The sequence below is a fragment of the Mus pahari genome, chromosome 6 (genome assembly GCF_900095145.1).
Source record: "Mus pahari chromosome 6, PAHARI_EIJ_v1.1, whole genome shotgun sequence".
In the NCBI taxonomy this organism is placed as follows: domain Eukaryota; kingdom Metazoa; phylum Chordata; class Mammalia; order Rodentia; family Muridae; genus Mus; species Mus pahari.
This window is the reverse complement of record NC_034595.1, coordinates 11,956,104-11,965,156: the sequence shown is the minus strand read 5'-3', so window position 1 is coordinate 11,965,156 and position 9,053 is coordinate 11,956,104.

Genomic DNA, 9,053 nt, shown 5'->3' with positions numbered 1-9,053 from the left:
GAGGAGAGGAGAGGAGAGGAGAGGAGAGGAGAGGAGAGGAGAGGAGAAAAATGTCCTTCATTCCTTTGCAGTGAGATTCATGAGTAGCCAACAGACCCTTTTAATCTACTTCACTCATTTTTGCAGCACGTGAGCAACCTGTGCCAGTCCTTAGTATGCACTGAAGGGACTACACAAATCATGGTCCACCACTTTCATTGATGCGTTGTACACTAGCCAAGATATGGAATAAGCCTAGATAATGGTCCACTGAGAGAGGGTAATGAGCATGAGCCATATCTACATGATGGGTTTAGTTTCAGATATAAAGAAAAATGAAATCATAATTGCAAAAAAAAAAATAAACCAGAAGAAACTGAAGATCGTTATGTTAGGTGAATTATAAACCAGACTACAAAAGACAAATAGTACATGTTTTCTCTCCTACAAAGTTCTAGATTTAATGGGGTGGGGTGGGGTCATGAAAGCAAGAGGGGACTAGGAGAGAGTGAAAAGAGATCCTAAGGGAAGATGGGTAATAGAATGCCTACTCCATGAATGCAGTAGGGCGACTGTCTGGGGGGAGGGAAGAGGCTAGCAAGAGGCAGGAAGGGGGAAGGGCCAGGGCAGTGGGAGACAGGCATGAGTAAGGACGGTGTGCAGTGACAGTCAGATGAAAACACCATAATGAGTTGTGTTAGATTCTATGCCAACACAAGAGAAATTGTGACTCCGATGGCTCTAGAATGACTGAGAAACCTGATGCATCCCAATCTTATCCATGGGATCACATACGATTCATCTCAATCCAGAACATTCCAAAGCATCCAGAAGAGATAAACCATTGTGTGTCCTGCTTGATACACAGTGATTCTCTTCTTTATTTCTCTGTGTGTGTTGGAGGGGCTATTTTTTACTAGCTGTATCTTATTCTAAGACATGGGTCATCAAACTAAAGCTCCTGAGCCAGTTCCGGCACATTGTTTTTAGAAGTAAAGTTTTAAAACACAGCCATGCTGATCTGTGTACTGCCCCTAGTTGTTTCTGTAGGACAGAAAAAAGTTGCTAACCACCCTTTCAGAAGACAGACTGATTGGTACAGTGTAGTGCCTACAATCTCAGCAGTCCAGAGGCAGAGGCAGGAGGATGACCAGAAGTTCAAGCAACAAAACTAAAGAGAAGATAATGATAAAAAAAATACTAGTAAAAGATAATTTGCAGAAACAGGCAACTTGCGGGGAGCCCAATAATAGTGAGACTGCTATTGGCAGCTAACATGTCACCACGCGTTAGCATCCTGTACAGTCCGGCCAGTGTTGAGAGGGTAGTGGTCCATGGGATAGGGAGAACCACATGTCTTTTGCATAAATCTCCTAGCTTCACTTGAAAAAAAAAAAAAAACTATTTGAGATCACCAGGGGCTAAGTTTCTTCCCAGCTTAAAAAAAAAAAATGGTTTCTGGTCATACCAACCAGAAAGTACTTGTCAGGCAAAACAAAACAAAAACCCTTTGAAGATCAGAATGTGTTTGCAGAGAGCATTGCTGTTCTGGTTTGACTGAGAAATGTCTCCCACAAGCTCATGTATCTGAAGAATTCGTGTTTTGCAGGCTGTTTTTTAAAAGTCGTGGACTTGGGTGCCTAGCCGACTGGGTAAGAGTAGGAGATCTCTCTGGTTCTAGCCCTAAGTCTTTCGTTTCCTGGTTCACCAAGCTGTGCACAAGCTGTGCTACAAGCTACTACTCAAGAGCCGAAATAAAGTCTTCCTCCAATTCCCTCTTCTCACGTCCTTGGGCACCAGGCAAGCATATGGCGCACACACATACACCTAGGCAAAAAACACTTATACACATAAAATAAAATCAATTGTTTTTAAAAAGAAAATAATTTGTTTGTACCCATACTGACTTACCACTAACTTTCTCTCAGTCTCTTCATAAAAAGAATAAATGCCCTCAACATGAACCTCTTCACCGCAACAATTAATGTCTTCCCTCTCCTGCTTGCCTCAAGTTGGGAACACTGGGCCTCTTCCTTACCTGGAATGTCTAATCACGTGACCAAACTGTGACAACTAGACTGGTGACTTCTGCTTTAAATATTTTAGCACAGTAGCCTCCAATTTTTTAAGTATGAAGCAATATATTCCGATTCCACACACTTTTATCCCACGTGAAACTTTTATCATTAAGAAAACATTCTTTTGTGTATACATGTTGCTGGGGATGTACACATATGTGTATGTATTGTGTGGTTACACTCACCTGTGTGGGCATGTATGGGCTACTAATTTACTTCTCCAATTATTTATCTCTTTACTTGAGTTTGGGGCTCTCGTTGAACCCAAAATTCTCCTTCAGTTAGACTCATTAAGACCAGTAGGCCCTCCAGAGCTGAAGCCACAGGCATGACCAAACTCAGGTCCTCATGATTTGTCCACTGAGCCATCATCCCAGCCCCATGTGCTCATTGTGCATTAATGATTCTTCTATAGTGGCCTCATAAATTCTGTCTATGAGCAAAACACATTTATGGACCCCTCTAGTCACTATCCATTCTTCCTATTCCTCTTCACCACAGGGCAGCACCAATCAGGCAGTTTGCATAAACCTACCACCGTGGCTTTCTTGCCATACTTCAATACTGAGAAGAACTTTTAATGAGACTCTATGCCTCTCATTTTACAAATGAGAAATCCATGAAACTCTGACCAATTTTGAATTTGGGGGTAACCCCAAAGTTAGGAATCAAAGAGGTAAAGTAAGTTTATGTCAGTCACCTACACACTGATGATCTGGGTTACACAGTCCTTGACAGCTGAGCTCCGAGACCAAAAGGGAGTGCAGGAAAAAATTGGCTCCTTTCCTCTCGCTGCTCAACAGATGACTGAGACCTTGGATGTGAATCAGGGCTCAGGTTGAATCTCCTCCTTCCAGTGGGTGTAGGATCACAATCAGACCACCTATACAGAAAAGCTAATGAGTAATAACTGTCTCTGGACTCCTCATCCAAGGATAGACAGACCAGAGACATAGGAGTATATAAATCCTACCTTGGGAGTTTTGGAGAGATGGTGGCAAAGACAGCATTTCTTGGAGCTTAATTTTAAAAAGAGGTATGTGATGGTCCATATTCCCATTTTGATCAGTGACTATCTTTGCAAGACTGACAGTGGTGGCAATCTCTAGCCCTTTTGTGTTCTTTAAATACATAGAAAGTTGATAAATATTTGCAGTCAATAGTGCCATTTCTACCTTACCATTGCATGTCTGTTTCACAATTTCATTGTGAAAATTCCTCACTCTACCGAAGTTCTGCAGCTCCCACCATGCCTCTCTGGATCTGAGAGATCTCCTTTTAGCCTGTTCTACATCATCAACTTATCCTTTGTATTAGTCAGGGTTCTCTAGAGTCACAGAACATATGGACTGTCTTTCTATAGTGAGGGAATATATTATGATGACTTACAGTCTGTGATATAATTCCCCAACAATGGTCAGCTGTGAATTGGAAGTCCAAGAATCTAGAAGTTGCTCAGGTCCACAAGGCTAGTTGTTTCAGTTGATCTTCAGTAGATTCCAATAGATGTGCTGGCAAGTAAGTTCAAGCAGCAAAGAAGAGTGAATCTTCCTTCTTCCAATGTTCTTATGTAGGTCTCTAGTAGATGGTGTGGCCCAGATTAAGGTGTGTACCACCACGCCTGGATCTGGGACTTGCTTTGTTCCAGGCTGACCTTGAACTCAGAGATTTCCTTGCCTCAGTCTCCTGGGATTAAAAGCTTGTACTACCTTGCCTGGGCCTATGCTTTTCATAGCCACTATTCCTCAAGATCTCTATTCCAAGATCCAGGTCAAAAACTTGTGTCTTCCAGACTCAAGATCTGAATCTCAGATAAGCCCTGCAATTCTGGATTGTAGTTTATTCCAGATATAGTGGCACAGGGGGCCTCACTTTCCCTACTCAGGAACAAAGACCCTCTTTGTTGCTTACCAACTTCAAAGTTCTCCCTATGAAGACCCTCTGTAACCTAACTCTGGTCTCTTCATCTCATCCTGGTTTTCTTACCTGGTTTTATACCTTAGCTGAAACCTGCCCTAATAAGGGGGAACCTCAGTTTTCTGCCATTTGACTTCCATAGAATTCACATTTCGGTGTATCACGTGTTAACACAAATGTTAACAAAATTGTCTTTCATTGACAGATTCATTGACCTTTACCATTGATGATTTTCATAACTTTGTTTGAAGTTAAGAAATATTTACAAAAGAAAAGCAATGGTATTAGCTTCATTTTTTTTTTGGTATCATTTATTTAGGAATCTCATATCATGTACCCTAATAAAACTCACCTCTCAGTCCTCTCATGTCTGCCCCCACCCAACTCCTGTGAGCTACCTTCCCCTCAAAGAAAGAAGGAAGGGAGGGGAAAGTCCGTATACTCACTGGAGCATGGTCAAATTCCTAGTGGCTAGGCCCCCAAGGGAGGATGAGTCTTTCTCCATCTGCATCTGTGCTGGAAGCCATCAACTGAGGAGAGCCATTCAGCTGCCAGGGAAGGCTGGGGCCAGCTCTCTCCAGCCCAGACTTTAACATGGATTAAGGGGTATCCCAGACCACAAACATCTTCAGTAGTAACACTACTTCAGTAGTAACACTAGACACTGGCATCATGGACCACAGTGGTTCTTCAAGGAGGTCCAATCCGGAAAGTGACCCTTTCTTCATCTCAGGTCTCCATCATTGCCTGCAGACAGGGGGATCCAGAGGTCAGCAGGTCGGGGTCTGAGTCTGCATAATCTCCAGGCTGTTGCATACCATCCACCGACCCTACTGGGCAATGACAGTATGTCAATCTCAGCCCTTTTTCACATGTCACCACCATCACATCCCCAGCTCTGCCTCTGTCCGTAGCTCTCCTTTTCTCTCTCTCTCTCCCTCTCTCTCTCTCTCTCTCTGTTCCTTTTTTGTGGTGGTGGTGTTGTTGTTGTTCCCAATCTTTTGCACATCCCCATCACTTCCTTGTTCATCATAGTGGCACCCACCACCTCACACCTCAAGGAAGGGATGGCACTAGATATCCAGCTTTTATAGTCTAATTGACTATGTAATAATAAAAAAAAAGTATGGATCTGGGGTAGGAATAGATACATACATACATCACTCAGAAATGCCTTGAAATCGTGTTATCACACATGACTCCTGGTAGTTTCTATGAGAAATATCCTAAAGTAATGGAGAAAAATTGGTGGTAAATTGGCTGGAGAAAACTATTTTCTTCTCAAGACTCTCTTAACCCACAAAATAAATTGGGAAAGTGTTAAAGCTGACCCCAAACTTGATGTCCTCCTGCCTCAGGTTCTGAAGTGGTACCATGTCTGCGTAGCGTTGTAATTATTGGTTAGCTAGGTACATCTTTATTTTGTATGTATTTTTATCTTAGATTTGTCCTAGAAGATATTTGAATCATTAATCACAAAAGGTCAGCTGGGAAACTAAAGCTACCATTTGATACCAGGGAAAAATAAGAATATGTAAAGAACCACAGAATAATCACTACTTTTAGATGGAAAAATGACTTCGTGTCGAGATTATAAAGAGCTGACACTTAGCAACTTTGCCCTTGGCACTCACTTAGGTGAGTAAGGCTTCTCATTTCCCTACATGCACAGAGCTGGGGCTGAGTGAGGCAGGAGAGTGGCCATTCCCACCTTGGTCTTTCTTTGAGTCCTTGGTTTTGCTTTTCCTTTTTTCCACCTGAGCCAAAAAGACATATTTCCAGGCAACCCTGCCATCTTGGTTCATTTAGTCTGTGCCAGTGAATACAGCTCCTGTCCTGGCCTTCATCAGAGGGTATAATAGAGTTTTGTTCCTGACAGTAAAGGAATTCCTGACAGTAACAAATTCCATGGAGATGCCCATTTCAGTGCTAGATTTCCAGACAAATACACAAAAATGAACATTTCTTCTTAAAAAGCAGATTTTTTGCATCTATATGATTTTTTTTGCCTGTGTGTATGCATGTGCATCACATGTGTGCTTGGTACATGTAAAGATGAAAAAGAGCCAGTTCCATGGAACTAGAATTACAGAAGGGTGCTTGGAACTGAACCAGGGTCCTCTACCAGAAGGGCAAGTGCCCTTAACTGCTGAGCAATCACTTCAGCCCCACAAACGTATTTTCTGACAAACAATTAGCTTTTTGAGTATTGATATTGAAAACTTGGTGTCAGTCAGGTGTAGTGGTGCACACCTTTAATCTCAGTACTTGGGAGGCAGAGGCAGGTGGATCTCCCTGAGTTTGAGGCCAGCCTGGTGAGTTCCAGGACAGCCAAGACAATTACACAGAGAAACCCTGTCTCAAAAAACCAAAACAAACAAAAAAAAAACCTTGGTGTCTAGGGAGAACAGCTGTTTATTGCATTCATTATCAGTATCACAAGATTGGTTTGCAGAGACAGCCATACTAGGTTATAAACTATTAAAATACGTGGTAGAAAACTGGGGGAGGGGTAATAGGTTAGTGGTAGAGCACTTGACTAACAATGTTCAAGGCCCTGGCTTTGATCCGAAGTTAAGTGTGTGTGTGTGTGTGTGTGTGTGTGTGTGTGTGTGTGTGTGTGTGTGTGTTAACAGTTTTGGGTGTTATGACTCTATCCCTATTCCCTCACTGAGGTTGAACAAATTCTTGCTTGGGAATACTCTAGATCTCCCCCCAAATCCAACAATCAAAAGGGTTAATACGTGTCAGGAACTGAGCAAATTCACAACAGATGGTTTCATCCTGGTGGACTAGCACCAAGCCACAGAGGGGTTAAGTGTACTGAATGTTACCCCACACCTTTGAGGTGTTGAAGCTGCCATGCACCTGACCATGCTAAGTCGATCCAGTTGTGTTTTGTTAGGTCCTGTTCAAATCTACAGCAATATTTCTTAAACTTGAGCAGGCTACAGAATCCCTGGAGGACTTGTTAAAGCATGCACTGCTGGGCCTCACCCTCAGAGGCTCTGAGTCAGTAAGTCAGGGGTGGGGTCTGGGAATGTGTGTAGTTCCCAGGCCATGCTAAGGTCGCCTGTTTACTGGCCTAGAGAGAGCCTCAGTTAGAAGTGGATCTTGGTAGTAGGGCTTTTAAAACACGGTCGTGCACAGGAGGAACAGAGGGTCTCAGAGAGCAGATCCTGTCTTAATATGATGTAAAGCCTGAAGCCCTGCACTTCTACCAAGTTCCCGGGTGATGCTCATGAGGTCTTTGCCTTGGATCAAGGTCTACCTGGCACTCGAATAGGAAAGAATAGGGCACGAACGAGAACTCACTCTTCATTTCCATGCAATGAAAGTCTTGACTCTAAGTCCTTGTTTCTCTCTGTCTACAATTCTCTCCGGGCCCTCCTTCATTGATTATATCTTAACTTTATCTTCTTTTGCTTTTTCTTTTCCCTGCTTCCTTTTCTTCCTTCCTCTCTCTCCTTGTTCCTATTCTTGTTCACTGGTTTTCCTTGGCATCTTTTGAAGCCCTTCACTCGGGACTGTGTCTCTGTTTGAATTTTTTCAAAAAGCCAACAAAATTTTAAAGCACAACAGAACAACAACAGCCCTGATTTCTCGTAAGGATCTCTCCCCAGTCTGTCTCTGACTTTCATGATTCCAATGACGATGTCAGGAAAGAGTCTAGGAAAATGCATGTGAGCACATGTTGGGGAACAATGCAGTCAGTCAGGTAGGTCCACAGGCAATGCCCAGACTTCTCTTATTCTAGAAAGTTCTTGGCTGGGTCCACTTTTCTGAGACTAGAAATATTCCCTACTTATGAACTACTTGTGTAGCAAACATTTTCTTTTTAAAAAAGTACTAGCTTTTGTAAACCCAACTATTTTCTGGCCACTAATGCTGCCTAAATTCTGAGAATAAACAGGTTTCTGTATGCTTTTCTCTGACCCTCCTTGCCCTGGGGCTGGGTGAGCCATTTGGCAGCAAATGCTGTGAAAGTCTGCAAGTCTTAGCACTGGAGGACAGAAGTATGGCCCAGTCTCATGACCATCCAGAAACCAAAGCATAAGGCGGATGCTTGTCTTTAATTAGCTATGTCTGAAAGTCAGTTTTGTCTCTCTATGTGACAAGTGGTCCAGGCTTAAATTCTAAATCAATTCTAGCAGCATAGAACTTCAGAACTTGCTGTACTTCATCTCACCTTAGAATGAATTTATCCTGGAACTTGCAAGGTAAACCACGTGTGAGCGATGCCTAGGAGCCAACCCTCCCTTTGAAGCAGTAGTTGCTGAAGGTGGGCATGAGTTTGTGCCCCCCCCCGGAGTCATTTGTGGTTGCCATCACTCAGAGATGCTAGTGACAACTGTAGATAGAGCCCCAATGTTCTCATGCTCAGTCTGTGTCACATCTGTCTTCCCTTCTTGTATAAAAACCGAGAGAAATGAAGGGAGAATCCATGAGGATACGACCTTTGATCTGTTATTGTGACGTTGGGATTTTGTTGTTGGTTTGGTTTAGTTTGGGAGTTTTTTGGCTGCAGTTTGCCAAACCCTGATTTCCCAATCAGGATGATGGAAGGATCAAGCAGAGGGGTATCGGATTCTAATGCCAGCAGGCTCTAGATGAGCAATATAAGCAAAGCACTTCAGGAGGCAAAAAATGAGGGAGGGGGTTATTGGACAAAGACATAGGAAATGTTGACTCTTATTGTTGTAGAAGAAAATAGCAGTGTGAACACAAGACAAAAATAGCATCCTGCTGTTTAACCACTTTTGGTTCAGTCTTGCCAGCAAAAGCAGACCAAGGTCCAGTTAGCCATGGGTGTGCATCCCCTCCAGACCCAGGCACTTGTCTCTCCATCAACACAGGACTGGGGTGGGGGAAGAATCCAGACAAAGGATTTTCTTCATTTTACCCATTTTATTGTAGAACCAAGTATCTCTCATATTTTTCTCATCCTTGTTGCTCTGAGAAATAGAAGTCATGGCCAGATTGTTTGGTTTCAATTCTGAGAAACCTTAAATTTTTGCTCTCTCTCTCTCTCTCTCTCTCTCTCTCTCTCTCTCTCTCTCTCTCTCTCTCTCTCTCTCT